Source organism: Pelodiscus sinensis, chromosome 1 (genome assembly GCF_049634645.1).
Source record: "Pelodiscus sinensis isolate JC-2024 chromosome 1, ASM4963464v1, whole genome shotgun sequence".
NCBI lineage: Eukaryota > Metazoa > Chordata > Testudines > Trionychidae > Pelodiscus > Pelodiscus sinensis.
Window position 1 is genome coordinate 171082655 of NC_134711.1, and position 22062 is coordinate 171104716.

Genomic DNA, 22062 nt, shown 5'->3' on the forward strand with positions numbered 1-22062 from the left:
ACTATCATCTTCTATTGTACATTCTACCACTATTCCCCTAAAACCTTGTGGGAAGCTATGGGATGTGATAAGCAGCTGTCTCCCTAAACTATTTCAAGTAGGACTCTTGAACTGCACAGGAGATGGAAACAGCCCAGTTCTAGGGTACTGAACTAGGCATCAGATTAGCTCTTTTCTTTGATCTGCTTCAGGACTTTGGCCAACTAGCCTCCTTTCTCTGTACTTCCATTTCCCCTCCCGCCATATGCCCTGTTTATTTAGACAGTAAGATCTTTGGGGAAGAGACTCTGTTCAGCCTTGTACAGACAGCCTATCACATGGTGCTGTGCTCACTGCTAGGGGCACCTTCTTCTTGCCATGTTTGAGGATTAGATGTGTCTGGCTGACACCCCTTCTTGCCATTGCATTGTCAACTCTCTGAGTCTCATGCCTCTGAGATTCAACTGCTCCTGATTTGTGGCTTGACCCTCCAGCCAGGTCAAAGTGGTTTTCCTCTTCCATGAAAGTCGTATGCATCAAATTTACTAAGGACTCCCTGTTCCCAGTAGTTTTCTCTTTCACAGCTGCTTATACCTGGGTAGCTTCCTACCTTCCCTTCTTTCACCCTGAGAGTGACTGCAGCTGCTTTCTGCTATCAAGCACCAGGCTTTATACAGGCACATCCTGTTTCTATTCAGCAGATCCTCATCTCTAATTAATCTTTTTAATAAAAATACTCATGACTAAACTGTAACCTTAGTTGTTGCCTGCACACCAGCTGGGGGCAATCCTCAAAGATGGGAGAGTAGCACAAGAATGAAAACTGTAGCTTCCAACTCACTTCTCTCCCCCATCTCTGTTTGTGGCAAACACCATGCTAAAAAAACAAAGAAAGCATCAGGAAACAGGAGAAGAGTAGTTCTGGTGGTGGGTGGAAGACTTTTCACTAGTACAGACTACTGTAGCATATGGAGATTCAAAACTTTCATAGGTAATGGGTTGTATGGTTCATAATGCCCCAGCACCAGGAATATTCCCAGCCCAGGGCTGAGCTCCATCAAAACTCACCATGTACTCTGCATCCCCCCAGCCCTGTTGCCCCATGATGCCCCTCTTGCTCTCTCTATGCTTCCCCTGATGCCATCTCCCACCCCACAGTGAGTTAAAAGGCCCATGGGGAGGTGAAGGATGGGTGGGTTCCACCACCAGCAGCACATCAGTGCATGGCACAGAGACCCCACTCCACCCTCCCTGGCCACAGGGATGCAATATGCTGGCAGCCGTAGGCAGAGAGTGTCCTCACTTTCCTAGGAGCCAATGTCGGGAGGCTGCCTCCAGGTAATTTTAGCACCCACATCCACTGTGCATACTCCAGAGCCTAAACCCTCTTCTCCCACCCCCCATCCTACCCCCAAACTCTCTCCTCCTCTCCAGTGCCCAAACTCCCTCCTCCTCCACCCCAACTCCTTCTCAGAACCTTCGGAATGTGGGAAGGGGTGGAATTTTGGTGATGGAGGGGCGCAGGCTTTAGGCATTCTGGGAACCTGCTACCCTTGAAAACTGTTGATTTTTAACAAATAAACTAGGAGCACCCTAAAGACTAACAAAACATGTAGATGATTCTGGACTTCTAATACTCCAGTCATCTGAAGAAGTGGGTTGAGCCCACAAAAGCTCATGATACCATCTACATGTTTTGTTAGTCTTTAAGGTGCTCCTAGACTATTTGGCTTGTTTGGTTTTTTTAAGTTTTTCCTGTTACAGACTAGCTCGGCTACTCCTCTGAAGCTTTTGATTTCAGTTCACTTAGCTTGTTAAATTAGAGTAGCTTGTTTTGTCCTTTTTTTGTGGGTGGCCAATCCTAAATTTTATGCTTCATTATTTGTAAACACTTACAACCTATAACTGTGGCTAATACACTTATTGTTTTAGCTTAAGTAATGTGTTTGTGTTGAAGAGTGTGGGAAAACTCCATTTGAGATAACAAGGCTTGTGTTTATCATTTTCCTTTGATAAAATGAGAGTTTCTATGAACTTGTATTGTTCAGGAGGGTACTGAGCAGTACAAAATGTACATTTTGGGGGAGAAACCTGGAACTAAAAATTTGTGGGGTTTCACCTGTACATAGGTGAAGAATGACTGGTCAGAGCATTCATGTAACACAGCTGGGACTGATTTTGCTTGCTGAAGGCTGTGTGAACAGGCCAGGAGTGGATGTTATGACAGCAAAGAAGTGTGAAAGCTACCCCAGGCTACAGAATTAAGGGGACACAGCTGTTCAACAGTCCAGATAGCACCCGGGGTAACTTTTCCTGCATGGCAACACAAGTAATGTGGCATGCCCTGACATTTCTTTGCAAGCTTTTGCTCCTAAATATCTCAGAGAGGAGTCATAAAATGCAGCTGTGCTGCCTGAGGAGTCACAATAGCTGCTTCTAATCTAACATGTTTTGGCTCAGCTAATGACAGAACTAGAGCCAATACAATATGTTCAATCATTATTAATCCACCATCTCAAAACTGAAAACTGCCATGTGAAATTTTTTAGTGATAAAACACAAACTCTAACATGCAAGATTCTTAAAAGTCAATTTGATTCAGTGGACATTTTAAAAACCTGAAATCTAGCAAATTGAACATTTCAGCAAGATCTTGGGCCATATGTCTACATCTTTACAGTACAAGGAACTCATAATATGTGTGCATCAGGCAAACTGGGGCACTTTATTGGCAAGGCATAAAGCAGGTTGAGCACTGTGAAGGTGTGTCTAGGCTACAGGTTTTTTTTTTAAAAAAGTGGTCTTTTTTCAAAAAAAATTCCCCTGCGTCTAGACCGCTGCTACATTCTTTCGAAAGTAAATCGAAAGAATGTGGCAGTTTTTTCCACCGTGGAAAACCTGATTTTACGAGGCATAACACCTTTTTTCGAAAAAAGGCACTATGTAGTGAAAACTGTGCTTTTTCGAAAGAGAGCATCCAGACTGCCTGGACATGATAACTAGGCTAAAAGAAATAGCACATAATGTGTAACATTAACTCTTTAATAAAATTTATAGTTAATATGTGAGCTCATATGAAGGCTCAATAATCATTAATAGATACACTATGCTACCATTAGTTTATAACTCAGCTTGCTCACTTCATATTATATATAGTGGAATTCTTTGCTCCAAATGCTCCACACATTTTATTAAAGCAAAATGATGAAATATTTTGAACATATAGGAGGGAACATGCTGAAATATCAAGTATGCTTTCCATGAAACTTTTCAAAGTTCCACAAGATCATGAACAACGTATATATAATATGAGCATGGGCCAATATTTTCAAATTTTGCTGCTTAAATTGGGTATTAGGCCCTAGGTTTCAAAAACATGACTCCAAACATATGCTCCATAATATCCATGCAGGCACCTAAGAAAAGGTGTCATGATATTCCAAAACTATATAGGCACTAAATAGCTTCTATTGATTTCAGATTAAATTGACTTTTTAAAGTTCTACGCACTTTTTGATGTATGTCCATATGATTTTAGGATCCTAACATCAAACTCCTATTTTTTAAAATAAATGGATCAAATCATTATTTGAGTACTAAAATCTAAATGGCCTGATTTTAAGAGGGGCTGGACACTGACTTACCACCTTGAAGTTAGAGAAGTCTATGCATTTAGCATAGGCTAGCATTTAGAAAGATTAGGGCAGTTATTTAGAGGCTTAGTTGTAGATGGTGTTACCTGAATTTAAGCACCCACATTTGAAAATGCTTGTCTTCCATCACAAAAAATGATAAAAGTTTCCAGGAATGGTATTAACTTCTTGCATGCACAATCAGCAGAAAGACCAAAAATATATACAAATGTATCTTTAGAATTTTAATTTATGAAGGACAATATATGGTACTTTTATAACAAATAAGATTGCAAGGCCTATTTCCTTAGAAACAAATCAAAAGGTGAGACATGCTGTTGACTTCTCATTATACAGTTATAACATTATCTTTCAATTCTATGTCATAAAGAATTTATGTGGGACATTAATCATGCAAGACTGTTAAATTGTTATCTCATTTCAATGATAATTGTTTACTGCTAGAAGTGGTTCATGCTTTGTTCCAACAGTTGAATTGTGACTAAAATGTATCCCCAACCTAAGGATTGCACAAATGACTAACTTCTTCTGTAGAGAAGCAGCAATGAGACAGATGAAGTCTCTGTATAATGCAACCACTGAGGGAGAAAGAGAAGCAGTAGCCATGAGAAAAGATACTTCTCAAGTACGGAAGCAAAATAATCTTATGAGATCAGTGTATTAATAACATGTCTGGTCTCTTTCCCCAAGTAAAATGAAAAAGAGATCATGCTTATTTTCATTTTACAATGGCGTAAAAACAACATGGCAAGTAAGATGAAATAATAAAACTAAACTATGATATACTTAACAGTTAAGTCAAAATGCAGACAATATGATATAACATGGAACATTGACAAAAACAACTGCTGGTTCAAAAAAACCCACAACTCAGCTAATCAGAATTATGCTGTACAATGCAAACGATTTGTCACCTGCTTTTAGACTTCCCTATTGACTTCTGAATGGAATAAGAATGGAATCAATTTAAAGCAATCCTTTAATCCCAAGGGTCCCATAACTAATGTCTCTGTCTGTTACTGCTTTCTAAATGGAACCCAACTATATATTTTTTCTGTAGCAAAGTATCTACTTTATGAGCATAATAAATATCCATAGCCTTTTAATGACAACTTTAGCTGTGGCCATTATGGTGCATTTTAAGTGCTTAAAAACACTAATGGGAGCTATATAGTGTTAATTGTATTCAAGATATGAGTGCTGTACACAAGAACTACTGTAAAATTATGTAAAACATTTCAGCTAATCCTAATTATAGTCTGTGTGGAAGAGATAACAGAAACCAAATACCCCTTCTAGAGAATGTTACTAAATAGCTGAGAATGGACGGGCAAGATGGTTGGAAAACCACTGGAAGCTTCTTTTACCACAGGATTTTATCCTATAAATCCTTCCTCACATGAGTAATATCATTTGCTACAATGAAACTACTTGCACATGTAAGTATAATGCAGAACTTGGTGCTCAGGTCCTGATCCTGCAATGAGCAATAAACACTTGAACCCTCGTGATGCCCCATTGAAACCAATGTGGTTCTCAGAGCCATCCTATCCATAGGACGGTTCACGGCAGCTGTCCCAAGTACGTCATCTCCCTGGAAGTAGCCTCAAACATCCTGTGGATGGATTCCAGGGATGCCCAGGGGATTATCTGGAAGCCTGGTGTGGGGCAGTAGCATGACTCACCCCGCCCCCCTTCACTGCAGCACTCACTGGGAGCTACAATGACACAGCAGCCTGTTCCACTGTATGTCACTGCTCTTTCCCAGCCTGCTTCTTTACTGCAATGGCGGAAAGCAAAGTGTCCCAGCCCCAGAAGAGAGGGTGGTGGGGTGGAGCAGAGAGGAGTGGGCTAGGATTAGGGTTCGGGTTAGGATTCCAACTTCTGCCACCATGGTGAGTGCAGGAGGAAAACCCCTACTGCCACCCTGCATTAGATCCCTCAGTAATTCACTGGCTTGCATTGCTTGGGAGGAGTGGTTTTGGTAGTGGAGGGATGTGGTAGAGCCTGCAGCAGGAAGAGTGCCCTGGGCACTGAGGGCGGGGGAGGGGGGTTTCCTCAGGTCCCCTTAGGTGTTTCTATAGGGGCCACAGAAGTTCACTCACTTGAAGGATTGGGCCTTAGTGGGTTTGTGTGAATAATGTATTGCTCTGCATTTTGAGGTACAAGAGAGGGCAAGTAGGCGCTGTCAATACTAAGGAGTGCTCAATCCTTGTCACCTTCCGGGGGGGAGCGGGATGTAGGAGGAGTGTGAGAGCCAGCTGGGCCTGGGAGAATTGGACACAGATGTTATGATGGTGAAACATTACCAATGATTTTCAAAGGAATTTAGGAAGGATACAAGGAACAAAATGTTGATTCCTTCTGATCTTTTGGCTTGGAAAAGGTAAGTACAGATAATTACCTTTGCCTAATTATCTCTGACTGGTGCTTCCACCTTAAATGTTGCTCAAGTTAAAATCCTAGGTGGTGTTGCTTGCCCATGGTTCTCCTGCTTTTCAGGCCAAATTCCAATTGTCTTCCTGCCTCTCTTGACCTGTCCTTCAGCCCCAGACAATGTTCTACTATGATTTAAACATAATGGCTTCACACATTTGCAGTGTAAAGGCTTATATCATATTGCAGCCATCAACTTTGTTACCTATCAATATATGGCCAATCCTAAAATTCTATACCCAAATGGAATGATAAAGTAACCTGTCGTTAAACTAGCGTAGAAATCAGGAGGCAGGATTCTCAATGGCATAGTCTTTATTACTGAAATTACAAAGTATCGAGAGGATTTACCTAGGTCCTCATGGGGGGCTCAGGCTAGGAGGTGGGTATGCAGCAGTCAGAGCGGGGCGCTGTTAAAAATTGGGGAGAATCTGGGGCTGTACTAACTGGTTTCCCTGGTGGCTCCTCAATGGGGGGGAGAGGGGATGTGGAGTGGGGGCAGGGCTGGGATGCTTGTCATCTCCCGCATCTCCTTGTGGAGGGCAGGGGGCAGGGAGGCAGACCAAGTTTCTTCTCCACTCTGTATCTCCTTGAGGGGAGGAGGCCGGGGCCAGGCAATGGTTTTTGATCTGCCCAGTGCCTCCTGCGAGGAACATGGCTGCATTTCCTGGCCCCATGGGTGGTCCTGGGGGGGGAGGTGTAGGAGTGGGACCAGTGGCCGACAGAACTTTTCCCCATCTGGCGCCCTGGCTGAGGGCTCGGGGGTAGAGGTTTGGAGCAGGAGGCCACTTACATGATCCAATGGCTGGCAACATTGCAAGCCCTGTTCTCAGCCGGCCACTGTCTTGCTGATGCTTCTGCCCCCTTGTGGTCGCTCTGCAGTATAGCTGTCCCTGCATTTGCTGCCTCCTTGTGGTCACTTTGCAGTATAGCTGTCTCTGCTTTTCCATGTAACGAGCAACAATCAGAATCCATGCACACCCCTTTTCCCTGACACTACCAGTCTCTGACCTTGCTTTAAGTTAGGATAAGAAGAAGCTACATACCAAATTCAGTGATCCTAGCTCTTAGGGCATATCTAGACTTGCTTTCACTTTCAAAAGAAGATATGTAAATTTGCATCTCTTCGTCCGATCGCTTTTTCAAAAGAGATTCATTCGAATAAGAAAGTCATCTATAGACGCTGTTCTTCTGAGAAAGAAACCCCTTTTTTGAAAGAATCATTCTTTCTAAAAAAATGAGGTTTACATGGTTCTTTCGAAAAGGGGTTTTTTTCCTCAAAAGAACCACGGCTAGACTACTTACCTCTTTCGAAAAAGCGATCAGAAGAAGATATGCAAATTTGTGCCACATTTGCATATCTTCTTTCGAAAATGAAAGGAAGTCTAGACATGCCCTTACTGTTTAGGACTCATAGACAGATAGACAGAAGCACATTTCTAAAATATATACATAGGTAGATAGGATGGGATGGTATAAAGGCTGTTTGGTAGCATTACATTTAAATACTTGAAACATTTAGTATTTAATATTCTTTAAAGTTTGCATAAGATGTGGGATCCTGGCCCTGGACTTATTTCAACAGATCACAAACTAGTTAAGTTCACATAACTAATAACAATCAAATGTAAAACATAAATAAAGCCATCCCCATTATGATTAAATCCCATGCTAACAAGTCTAGATAGTTATAAAGCCATTTAAATCCATGGCAAAAATATATGCAAGTATTGGTAAAAATTAATAAACATCATTTCCACCAAGGATTGGCTGAGTCTAAGATTTAAGAACAAATAATCTATCCTCCATGCATAAATTAAAAATTGACCCTCTTTAGGAATGCTTTCAATATATGATGCAATTGAATACAAAAAAAAAAGTGTCTGGTAAAAACATCATTTAAATACACTTCCTGTTTTTATTTATTTTTCCCGAAGTCCAAAGTTTCATATATATACCCAGGGCTCGACAAACTATAGAATCTATTCGCCCATGGCCAGTAGATTTCAGCCGTGCACCCTGTTTACCAGTGGTGAGCGCATGTGCAATGCGGCTCTTGTGCATGCGCAGTGAGAGGCTGGCGAGCGGCTTTTGCCGCCATTTGTCAAGCCCTGTATATATTGATGTTAGTCTATCTTACTTGTGTCATTTAAGTAGCAAGAACACAAAGCTTCTCTGAGACTATCCCAATCTCCTTAGGGAAAAACATTTTGATCAGAACTTCTGGCTCTTTTCCCTATTTCCAGCAGTTAGCAAATAAACTACATGTCCAACTGAATTGAATATTGCTTAATTACTATGAGTGGCCTATTAGCAGGAAGCAAACAGCTCTGTTACATTATCATTCAAATATCTTTTTTATAAGGTCTCCTTTTGCATCAGATCATTGCTTGGTCTGTCTCTTGTTTGCTATTTCCATAACTCAGTTTTAAATTCTACCTTGGGTACAGCCACTTAATCTCATTATTTTTGCCACAGGTTCTCTAAGGCAAGCAGTAGTTGCCTAGAGAACCTGTGTGTTCATCTGTGTGATGAACTAGGCCCATGCCAGGCTAATGACAAAGAAATCCCTCCATTGTGGAACTAACTCAACTTTGTTATTTTGTTACAAGGTCAGATGTGAATGTCACAATCGAGACCAGTGTATTTTCTAGAACTTTATCCATGTTATTTTTTTTCTTAAAATTTCCAGCACTTGCTAGAACTGGTACAAGGAACCATAGATGTGCCAGTGTAAAACAGGTACAGATGCTGCTGGCATTTATACACCATCTAAATGCATCAGGGAGTCACGAGTTACTTGTTCATTTCATGTCAATGCAATGCTTCTCCCATTGCAACAACAGATGGGGCTACATGAGTAATAAGAACAGTGGGAAATTTTAATGGAAAAATGCTAGTACAGACAAAGTGATGCAGGTTAGGCAGGGCCTATGAGAACTATCATATACTGTGCTAGCACCTGGACGCCCCAATTAGGGCCTCTGTTTGTACATATACAAAACAAAGACAGACCCTGCCCAGAATGTTCATATACTAACTGTAACAGGTAGATACACGGGCTAGTGGAAACATGGAGGGGCATGTGGGAAAAGCAAACTACCGGCACTACTTCCATTCTCTCCTAAACCCATCCCAAATTCCCTTGAGTTGGCCAAGTCACTCCACTTCTCTACTTCAGTAGACTGAAGGCAGAAATTCATACCAAACCGGGGAACCCAGAGTGTTAACTAGTTAAATCTTGTAAAGTATTTTGAAGATAAAAACTACTAAAATGTTATTATTTTACATAAAGGGGAAAACATTTGAATCCCCCGAATAGCATGTATTGCATTAACCTTGATGTAAACTTAAAAAACAAGACATCTGTTTGGCAGCTAGCTACTTTTGAAATTCACATTGAGAATTGATGGGAAAAAATTCTTTGGAGCATTCTTAGAGTCAAAATAAGTCTTTTATAAACTGTAGAATTGTAACCGTTTTTTTTACCTGTGCCATCTTTACAAAACTATTTTTTTTTCAAATGCATTTTTTTATTTATACATTACTGCAAAAATAATTATTTTCTCAGTAAGTAGGTTTTTAATTGACTTGGGCTATACTAGAGGAAAAGGAACTGAAGCAGTTGATCAAAGTTTTTGATTCAACACAATTTTGAAAGGATGTAAATAGCATCTACATAAATTTCTCTTCGCATGGAATTTACCAACTGTTTTAGTTTTTGTTTTACCATTTCTAACATTTATATAATATTCCCAGGATTCAGACAGTGATGTGACAAGGGCTTACAGTATTCTTATAAGCCTATAGGACATATGTCCCCTCTGCCAAATGTACATTTATACAGTTCCTTATTTAAATGGAATTAATATCAATCAGACTTCAATTAAAAAGTAAAATCTGTAGTTCCATCACAGAATTCTCAAAATAGAGAATAATTTGCACATAAGGTTATTTCTGTCACTTTGCTCTTTTGTGTATATTAGAAATAACTCAACTATTACAGCACCATCATATTTTGCAAAAAGTAATACAGACTTTGGATGTGACAAAGATTCAGAAATGAGACAGCCGGCAAATTACCTCAGGGAGCCACAGACCCTCTTATAATATTTGTCTACCTGGGAAACACTCCAGATACCAGCGTTTTCATGTCACTCATGAGTGCTGTGTAAAAGTCACAGGGCCAGATGATCTGATTTTAAATGTTGCACATCATTTCATTCAAAAGAGACAGCATCCTTCCTGGCAATATAAGTCAGTCAAAACTGCAAGTGACATGGGAAACCAAAGCCTTTCAGCTTGTGGCTCAATGAACACTTTTTATATATTATTCAGTGTAAAGCCTCCAATATTTAAATGTTATATCTCTGTATCCCTTAATATATACCAAGGGAATTCCTGCACCCTCCCTGGGTCCAACACTGTGGAGATGCCACAGCGCTTATTAAGTATAAAAACTACACAGTGCTCCTGAAGAGACAGTGGTTGAGAACCTAATGGGAAGGAAATATAGAGTGAAAAAGAAAATGAAAGAAAGACAGAGAGATGGTGGCGAAAACACTGGTGAGCTAGTTAAATATAACTGCAACCCACACACCTTCTGAGTGTGGTGACTGTCCCACTTACCAGCTCTAAGACCACTTATAGAGAGAGAGTAATGAGTCTGCTCTACAGCCAGCTGACTTTTAACTGATACAGTAGAAGCTCATACACTAAGCTCCAGAAGTCCTAGGTTTGATTCTGCCCACAGAGGACCAGGGTCTGTTGGCCTTACACAAGGAGTAAAAACTGGAGCCAAATCCTCCAGTTTCCTCAGTAAGGCCCCAATTTAGGGAAGCATTTAAAACCTATTTTTATGTCCATCTTTCTTTACTCAGCAACGGTACGTCTACACTACAACGTTAATTCAAACTAACTTAGTTCGAATTAGTTAATTCGAACTAAGCTAATTCGAACTAACGGATCCAGACTAAAAAACTAGTTCGAATTAGCGTTTTGCTAATTCGAACTAGCATGTCCACATTAAGTGGACCCTGAACCAGGCTTAAGGATGGCCAGAAGCAGTGCCGGCAGGGCATCAGAGGAGGACTTAGAGCGTGGAGCTGCTGTCTCGGACTTGCCGAGGGCTGTGCTTAAAGGGACCCGACCCGCACCCCGGACAGACAGTTCTCAGGGGTGCCCCGCTTGCAAAGCAGTCCTGGCTTGGATTGCCCGGACTACCCACACTGGGCACATCACAGCACTCGGCCATCAGACCAGCTGCACTTGCCGCAGGCTGCCATCTGGGGAGAGGGGGCAATTGGGGTGCTGCAGGAAAGCTTCCACCCCAAAAGCCCGCAAAGCCAGCCCAGTCCTCCCCATCAGGGGCGCGTACCCCATTCCTCCCTCACCTCCTTCCACTTACTCTTCCCTAGCCCCTCTTCTTGATGTACAAGAATTAGTTTCAATCATGAATAAGGAAATTGCCTGCTCTTTTTTCTATTTTATTCAGGGAAATATTTTGTGTACATTGTAAATAAGCAAGGGCACCAAAGAGTATATTTCGTATCATACATTTTTCATCCTAACAGGAAACAACCTGGCAAGATTCAGGATACTGGCTCACCACTCAAACCTACAGGCTGTGTCTACACTGGCATGAATTTCCGGAACTGCTTAAAATGAAATACTATTCCGTTTTCAGTTTTTCCGGAAAAGGAGCGTCTACATTGGCAGGCTGCTTTTCCGGAAAAGCCCTTTTTCCGGAAAAGCGTCTGTGGCCAATGTAGACGCGTTTTTCCGGAAAAGAGCCCCAATCGCCATTTTCGCGATTGGGGCTTTTTTCCGTAAAAGACTACTGGGCTGTCTACACTGGCCCTTTTCCGGAACAGTGTTCTGGAATAAGGACTTATACCCGAGCGGGAGCAGAATAGTTTTTCCGGAATAGCGGCTGATTTTGTACAGTAGAGCGTCGTTGCTTTTCCGGAAATTCAAGGGCCAGTGTAGACAGCTCGCAGCTTATTCCGGAAAAGTAGCTGATTTTCCAGAATAAGTGGCCCGGTGTAGACACAGCCACAGGGTAAAAGTATATTTAAAAAAAAATGGAGACAGACAATGGTTATGTGCTTGCTTGTACTTCACTCAATTCCAATGTGGCTGTAGCTATGTATTTACTAGGGATGTTCAGTATTGGGTGATTGATTAGTCATGTAAATGCATGAAATCTGAGTGGTTACATGACTATTTGCTAGTACCCGAGGGCGGGGCTGGTAACTAGTTCAGAGGCAGCAGCATGGGGAGCCAGTCCTCATGGCTAACCAGTTTAAAAACCATCTCTTCATGCAGACCAGCTGCTTGCTGCCCCTGCTGCTACCTCTGATACAGCAGCCCCGGTTCATGGAGGATCTGAGCTCGGGAAGCTCAGACTCCTGTGAAAAGAGGCTGCTCCATGCTATGCGGAGTAGCCTGTCTGTGGGGAGCTCGGACCCCCTCCATGGACAGGGGCTGCTGCTATAAAGCAGCCTATGTCCACAGTGGGCCTAGGATCGCTTGAACAGAGGCTGCTCTGTGGGATGCAGAGCAACTTCTGTCCACGGGTTGCTCATGCAGACAGACACGCTATCATCTCTAGTATTTACTTCAACACAGAATTTTGTTGATTAACTGAAAGGAAAATTTCACGTTAAAAGTAGAAATGGTTTTAACGTGTTAGGGATAATGAATGTCTCAAAAATGTTGTGGAAACGTGTCAAGCTATTTTAGAGGTAAAGGAGAGAGGACCATGTATGTCCATGAGCAACATCATAAGAAGGCAAGTAGAAAAAACATCACAGATAGGAAGGCCTAGGATATTAATGTCAAGTATCAGAGGGGTAACTGTGTTAGTCTGAATCTGCAAAAGTGGTGAGGAGTCCTGTGGCTGATTCTGGCCTGCATACTTATACCTGCCTCTGGAAATTTTCACTACATGCATCTGACGAAGTGGGTCTTTGCCCACGAAAGCTTATGTTCCAACACTTCGGTTAGTCTATAAGGTGCCACAGGACTCCTCGCCGCTTTTTTAGGATATTAATGTATCCATCTTTCAGGAGCCAGTTCAGTACACTTCCTTACAATATATTTTCCAGTGTTTGTGCATTCCATTGTTAAACAGCCATATGTTTAAAACCTGTACCCCAGAGCTAAACCCTCTCCATTTTGAGTGATTGGAGTCTAGATCTAAATTTGGCAGTTGAACTTTTTTCTAATTTCAAAGAATTCAAACAATGGGGTTTTCACTATTTTCTATGGGCTAACTGTTCCACATTCTACTGGAATTCACTGTTAGAAAAAGCGCCTATGTTCATACTCTACTCTCCTGTGCTTGATTTCATCCCATTACTCTTTGTCAGAATTTTTTATAGCACTCTAAACAATTTTTTCCCCTTCTAGGTCTATAGTCCTTTCAAATACTTGTATACAGTTATCATTCTCCCCTTGAGTAGTAGTTTGTGAATTGTTTCTCTCTAGGCTTCAAGGCCAGTAGTAATGCAATTTGTACAGCATGTGTGTGTGTGTGTGTGTGTGTGTGTGTGTGTGTGACAGGCACAGTAAAACAATGCATGTAAGGTATGAAGAGATGAAAACAAGGTCAGAGAAAGACACTCCAGGGAGTAGTGTAGCTTTCATCGTCACTGTGAAAAGCAAAACACTTAGATAAATTGCCAGTAATGTTAACACTATTGGAGAGTTTTGAAAGCACAGCAAAATACAGAAAAAAATCCTGTCAACATTTTTCACAAGAATATTTCCAAGTAAAGGCACCTCAAGTTAGACATGTAAATACATAAAAAGACACCTCAGTAAGTTGCCTGTTTTGCAGAGGTCCAGAGCACTCTTAGCCCTGGTGTACACCAGGGAGTTATTTTGGAATAACACCCCCTTATCTCAAAGTAACAAGTAGAGCCTCCACACTACCCAGCCGATTATTTCAAAATTACAGGCTGGTTATTGCGAAATCTGTACTCCTGCTTTCCTCAGGGAATAACACTTATTTCAAAATAGTTATTTCGAAATAGTGTTAGTGTGGATGCTCCAGTGCAGCTAATTCAAAATAATTGGCCTTCAGAGGCATTTAACAGCTACACTTGTGGCTGCTCTGACCTCACCAGCCAGATCTACTTCTCCCCTTCTCCTGCAGAGCTTAAAATAGCAGGCTGCTGGAGAAAGGCTTGTGGCACATGGCCAGTTTGCCAAGCCCCGCACCAAACAGCATCAGCTGACAGAAACTTGGCAGACCACAGCATTCCCTCTGAGCCCTCCACGGCCGATGCGTATGGCTGGATGGCCACCTTCATGGACGACAAAGGACACACACACACAGATCCTCAACCAGGTCTGGATGAACAGAAATGAGCTCTGGCAGCTCTACAAAAAGGGAGCAGAGCAAAAGCTCTGGGGCACCACTGCACAGCTGCTGCTTTTATGAACAGCTCAGAGCCATCCTGGGAGGGGGGCCAGTCACTTCTCCCCCCTCTTGGTATTGAGTCTGTCCAGGACACGCCCAGTGTCAGCCTCCACTAGGGTGGGGTTGTGGATAAGGAGCAGGAGGTGGTAGCCAGCCAGGTGACCATGCCAACCATCCAAGACCTGCTTCTCACCCTGGAGCCAGTGCTTCCTTCCCAGGATGTCTCCCAGGCTTCAGACGAACCCAGAGAAGGCACTTCAGGTGAGTTCTATAACTTTCCTTATACACACAGGGGCAGGGGGCAGGCTGTGAGGGGCTGTGTGTTCGTCACTTGGCCTACTTGGCCTGGGGGGGTTGTACAACAGCCTGTGCATGTGGGGCACCAGGCTGAAGCATTCAGCCCCATGGCACTCTCACACAGGAACCCCTCAGCTCTTCTCAAAAGGCTGCTGAAGATGTCTGCCTTACTCCGGCCTCCCATGGTGGGATACCACTAAGGAGGCTGGAGTCAGGGAAACACACAGCAGTGCTGCACATGGCACAGAGTCATGCCCACACTCAGGCATAATCTGCTCCTGGTCAAGCATGGTGATATGGAGGACACTGATCTCATGCATGGAAACCTGCCAGGGGGGTGGAAGAGAGAACCCCAGTAGCACTCTCTCCGCACTTGGTGAGGTCTGTGTGGATGAGGAGACTTCTGAACCTCCCCTTTAATCAGCTGAATGCACACTCCACCACGATGCTGCCCTGACTCAGCGTGGCGTTGAAATGCAGCTTGTGGGGTCCAGACTGCCCGGGCTTCACAAGTTAAGGGAGCAAGGGGTGGGCTGTATTGCCCAGGATGTAGATGGACACGTCCATGTACCCAACTCTGATGGTGCAGTCGGGGAAAAAAGTGCCAGTGTGTATCTTTTTGAAGAGGTAGGAGTTCTGGAAGATGAGGGCATTGTGCGCCTTCCACTGGACGTTGATGTTGGTGCAGCATCTCTTGTGGTTCATGAGGGCCTGCAGCACCACGCAGAAATACCCCTTCCAGTTGATATAGTCTGAGGCACAGTGATTGGGGGCCAGCGTGGAGATGTGATGCCATCTGTGCCCCCTCCCACAGTTGTGGAAGCCTACGGTGGCAAAGCCATTGACAATGTTGTCCACTATTCCCCAGGGCAATGACTGATAGTCTTGGCTACTTGCAGGAGCATGAACCTGACTGTGGATTTCCCCATATCAAACTGGTTCCTGATGGAGTGGCTGGCAGTTGGCAGTCGGGTGTCCTGTCATCTGAGGTCAGGGCAAGCCATTTTCAGAGCTCCAGGAAGGTGGCCTTCCACATGCAGAAGTTCTGGAGCTACTGCTGGTCATCCCATCACAGCAGGACAATGTGGTCCCCCCAGTTGAAACCGGTCTTCTTCTGCCAGATGCGGGGTTTGATGGTGACAGGAGATTGAAGGGAATGTGCAGCAGCAGGAGTGCCAGGACCTGGGTGAAGAGGCCTCTGGTCCAGGCTGCTCGTATTCCTGCTGGAGCAGTATGTGGGCAGTCTCAATGAACTGCGCCATGAGGTACAGCATGAGGCCCATGAGCCTGTCACTGCTTTGCAGCTCTGGCTCCATGTTATAAGTGCTGTGGCATCTGCAAGGGCAAGTAGAGCACACTGAGTTTGTTCGGTATCTTGCGAGGAGTAGGCAGTGGAGGAATAGTGTGTGAAATGGAGTCATAGAGAGGTGCCTCTAAAAGCATGTGTTGCAGGTTGCGTGACCAAACAGCCACAGGAACTGCCCACCCTCCTGGTGCTCTCCCCAGAGCACTTCTGAGGACTCTAAGTCCGAGGCAGACACCAATCTGTGTGGATGTGCTATTTCAAAATAATTCTGAGTAATTTCGATGCTCCCCCATAGTGGAGACTCATTATTTCGATTTTGTTATTTTGGGAGTTATTATTCCGATTTTAGTTATTTTTAAATTATTTCCTAGTGTAGACATGCCCTTAGCTCTGGGTGGCTTAATTCTGATTTACTGAGGAAGTAGCTCTCTTTTATGACGTTATTCTGCATACGGAACTAGATGAAAAATAAATTAAGGGCTAGTTTCCAAACCTAGACTATTCTTTTTAGAAAGTCCAGAAGAACCAAAAAATTACATTCACTTTTTTTTTTACCTACTATTACTAGTTAGACAGATAACTTCCTGGTATGGGGCCAAATTGTAGTCACAAGTACAGTAATTTTCAGGTACAACAACATTTGGGGCAGTTCTGTGGGTAAAACTTGTGTGAAATGCAATGAGGCCTGATTGAAAGAGTCTTAACTCTTCAAAAGCACCACTTCTTTCTACAAAGATAGACCTGTGAGCTAGCACATTAAAACTTTGTTACTGTAGTTTCATTCTTGTTTTCATCAAAAATAAAAAACAAAAGTTATATGTTAGCCCCAAAACTGGCACTTGGAACTGGCACCATAATGGTCTCAAACCATTTAGCAACATTTTCATTAGTAAAAAATGAAAACAAAAAATCCCATTGATTTTTAAACAAAAATTCTGTATGTTATTTTAAAACATTGTTCAATGAAGACCTTATTGAATGCCCTCAGATGCCAAGGGAAAGGCTAATATTGACTTCAATAGACACTGCATCAGGCTCCAATTATTTTTTTACTGTTTCTTTTTCTTTCCTGGATAACAGATAAATCCTCTAATTGATACACTTTCTATTAAAGTGAAAATATTTTTCCTCCCTTGTATTGAAGAGGACTACAGAATAATATTTTAGAGTAACCATTAATAGATTGGTCACGATTGTCATAGAATATGACGGGGTGGGAAAAAAAATTCATGAGGAACCATTCCAAGAATCGGTAAGTGGTCAACGGCTGCACATTACCATGATCTTAAAGGAGGAGATATGGAGTCTGGGATGGTGGTTGGGTGCAGAAGGGAGCTCAGGGTAGGCGATTGGAATATAGGAGTGGGGTATAGGACCTGGCAGGGAGTGTATGTGAAGGAAGGAATTGCCACCTATAGCAACATTTTGGGGTGCAGGAGCGGGTACAAGGTCCTGGAGGCGGTATGTGTGCAGGAGAAGATTCTAGCCTGAGTGAGGGATGTAGGAGGGTCTGCAGGGTCTGGAGGGAGTTGTGACCAGGGGCAGGGCTGCAGGAGGGGATGCAGAGGTTTTGGGTTGTAATCTGGGGAAGGGGTACCGGAGGGGGTTTTGATTGGGGCAAGGAGTTGGGGTGTAAGAGGTCACGGGTAGGGTACACAGGATACAGGCTCTGGCTGGGAAGCATTTACTGTAGGCAAATTCCAGCCTGCAGCTTTTGGGACCCCAGGGCCAGCCCACAACATTTTGGCACCTGTGGTGGGGAGCTCAAATGATGCCCCCATATGCACATATGCACCAGCAGCAGACACAATTTTCTACACTCTGGGTCCTAGTGGTGCCCTCCCTGCCTCCCCCCACAGACTGGCACCTGAGGCAGCTGTCTCAGTTCGTTTCATGGTAAGGCCAGCCCTGTGGGACCCTCAGGAAGCCTGCTGTACCCCCCACTTCCCCGGTCAAATTGGCCAGCTGCAGGGGCTATGTGTGTGTCTGCACTGTGTGCCTCGCGGGATGGTGCTTTGTGTGCTTCCTGTGTTGCAAGCACGGCCCAGGCAACTCCAACTGGATCATTTCTGGCCAATGGGTGTTGTGAGGATTGTGCTAGGGGCGGGAGCATTGCATGGAGGCCCCCCGCCAGGGGAGCGAATTGCAGACACATACATGGCTGGAGCAGCCAGCTGCTTTGAGTGGTGTGTGGAGCATAGTTGGCAGGGAGTCTACCTGAAGGTCCCACTGGGCCACAGGACATTGGCAGCCCAGAGGATCGTAGTGAGCCAGATTTGAGGCTTTGGTGGGCTGTATCCAACCCATATTTTGCCTTTCCCTGGTATATGGTGTTACCCGTGCCATCCTTTGGAATTATGCGGCCCTACGCAGCACTATTAAACTGTTGCCCCTATGCCTGATAGCAGCCAGGGTGAGTGATTTTTTAGAGATATGATTTTATAATTTTCAGTGACACACTAATGAAATATTATTAAAGCCAATTTTAAACGGAGGTTCCGTGTTCTAACACAGTAAATCCAGAAACCTTGTGCTGGTAAATGCCCATTAAATGGCTTCATTACCACTTATAAAGCTCTTGCATAGATTCCATATTCTGCTAATAGGTCTGGCAGGCTTTTTTCCTTTTATGTTCACTAGATCCTCCCTGGAGGAAGTGAAGCCATGAAACTGGGATAGGAAGAGATGGGTAGGTAGACATTAAGACATGGAGATGCCCCAAATTGTTGGGTGCCCTATGAAGCTGCATATTCTGCAGATGGGTAAAGATAGCCCTCGATGATGTCTTCAGTTTTAAATCACTTCTTCACTTTAATATATTCATTCATAAAACAGTTACGTTCTGCTCAGCTTTACAATACACTATGTAAACTCCACTACTACATGTACTATAGTATGATACAGATCTCTCACTCCAGTACAGATAGTCAAAAAGTAGTAAATACTTCAGTAGAATTAATAGTCATGTTGATTTGTTTATCAACAAAACAACATACTTCTCCAACTGTTCTATACAATAGACACCATTGCACTATTGGCATTTAATATTCGAAATTAATTAAATTAGCATTACTACAGCATTTTAGGCATTTCCTATAATAAGTGGCATTTACTGCCTATTCTACCTATATCTTATATTTTATAGCCAAACTCTTTTTTAGCTTAACTGAATAGAGTGAAAATCAACATTACATTTGATTCCATGGGTACAGCAAATGAAATAAGGTTCCATATTCTTTAAATTAAGATTCCTTTCATAAATGGTTTCCAAAGAGTAACTTATTAATATATATAACTAGCAATTTACCTGGCATTTCTCTGGTCCATAATTCAGGAATTCCATCAAATGTATTTTGTTTTTTCATCCCTATAAACTCTTATCATTTGTCATGTTTTAACAAAAAAGGACTACAGTCAATTTGGTTTCCAATGTAATTTTCCTCTAGTTTTCAAGATTTAAGCGTTGATTTATCTGTACCAAAACAGAGCACTACTTCAAAATTCTCCCTGTTATCTCTTTTGGCATTCGTATTTCAGGTTCATCTTATTTTTCTGGCTAATCTTGGAACTTAAGATAAAGTAAAAGCCAAAATATATCTGATTGCCTACGCCATAATGTTCACAGAGATGGGAACTTGACTTTTGGTTATATATTAGAATTGTGGAATAATAGTTCTAGTACAGAGGTGGGGAACTTTTTTTGGATTGGGAGCTCTGAGTCACCGAAAAATCAGTCAGGGACCACACAGAGGGGAGAAACAAAGTGAGAAGCCCCTGACTGAGAAGGAGAAAAACACTCCCCACATTCCCCTTGCACTCCAGAGCCTAGCGGGCCCCAGGCTAGTAGATTTTGTGTTCTCCAACCCTGCAAGTGGGTGGCAGTGGGGCTGGAGTGCCAGCGTGGGCTCCATAATGCTGAGTCTTGGGGGCCGGATCCAGGCAAGCCAGAGACCGCATCCAGCCTCCCCCCCCCCCCCCCGACCTGAAGTTCCTCACTCCTGTTCTATTATATCCAAAAAGAAAAATAAGAATCAAGATGTCCACCTTTTCATGTCTAGAGTGATTCTGCAAAAATGTAGGACTTGATTCATTGATGCAATAGGCCAACTTCACCCTGGGGTTAATCAATTTTTTGTTAGTCAATGCATTGCTGAAGTTCACACGGAACTTCTTCCTGCTCTGGATGCTAATGAAAAATATTATAGATGTTTTTGTATGTATATTCAAGTTTAATTCTGTGTTAATTGGGATTGGTCAATCTTCATTCCAATATTCCAGGTTCCCTGACTAGCTAAGGTTATGCAATGAATTCAATCGCTAGGGTCAATCAACTCCATTGTGACTGTTTCTCTGTAATTAAGTTGTTCTCTGCAAATGTGTTAGATGAATCTTTTGCTATCTCCCACCCAAAAAAGTAATTATACATCCTAAGAATTGATGATTATTTATTATTCATCTACCCAGCAGTAAATGTATTTTTCAGAGTCACTGTGCTTCCCATGGATTTTGATTATTTGTAGTACTACAAGGGAAATATAGGCAACAAAGGTTCTGGCAAACATCAAAGGCCATACACATCTCAAGGCTATTGCCTTGTATAATAGCCTTGTTTTGTGGCTGCCAAACTAATTGAATTTCTTCTGTTTTGTGACTGCCAAACTAATTACATTTCTTCTATTTGACATTAGTTAACATTTCATATTTCTTCATCACATTACAAAATATCTCTCTGTCCTTGGGGTAACTGTTCTCCAAGAATCTATTTTGTCATGTAACCTTATTACTGATCTAATATCTGTATCACTTGATTGAGTTCTGAATCTCAGATAACACACTTAGGACACCAACTTGTTTACTCTTTCATAACCACATAACTCAGGAAGTTTATTGCCTTGTTTATTCCTACCATGTATTCTGCTAGGAAACAGATTATATTTTCCTCTGTTTGACATTATTTTCTATCGGTTATTGTGTTATATAGCATGTCACTGTGCCATGCTTGCCCCTACTCCTCCTCAGTCACAGCGCTCAACCAGTGATGAAAATGCTGAAATAGCTCTCTCATCTTGGAGCACAATTGGTCCAACTCTGAAACTGTATTTGTCGGTGTTTATTATACCATTTTCCTCTCCCATTCTTTTTGCCCTTCCCACCTCCAAAACCCACAATGAGCATAATTCAAAGAAGGCTGGAAGGTGACTTCCATGCCAAACCTTGTTTTGGAGTGGTTTCTGCAAGCTCTGCTATTTAACCATATCACTAAAATGGAACAGACACAAGAAATTTCGGTGGCACAATGGATGCGCAAGGTGGCTCACCTTTTGCATTTTCTGTATTTTTAACCATGCTCTTCTCAGGTTCAGTTATGGATCACAGTAACCAGAACACAGGAAAAAGGAGACAGAGCACACCCGCACCAGGAGGCATTGTGGCATGACAACCCCAGAGATGCTGCAAGGCATGATAGATTTGAGCTTTCTCCAGTGGAGCTACACAAAATGGAATGGGAGAAGGCATAGCGTTCCTACCACCCAAGTATCCTAACCCTGGGGATGACCTGCATAGCTGTGGCCAACATTACCATTATTAAATGTGCTTAAGCTACTGCCTGGGCTCAATCCATCTGACTTTCACACGCAAGACAATTTAGGCTCCAAAATGATTTTAAGGCACTTTTGGAAATGGGTTTTACATTTCTAAGTGGCTCAGAAACTTTTGGAAATATTATCCAGTAGAATAAATCTCATTAAACTCCACTCTATATTTTACTTATGTTTGTCCTGGGTATCTAATGCTAGAGAAGAAGAGGCCTTCCTCTGCCCTCTCCTGAACATCCACCCCAGGCAGCTGATAATTTGGCCTTTGTACTTTATTAAGTTACATTTTTGCCTTGTACAGTATACACACTACATATACTTCATGTGTTATCAAAAGTATGTGTGCAAGTCTGTTTGTTGTATGTA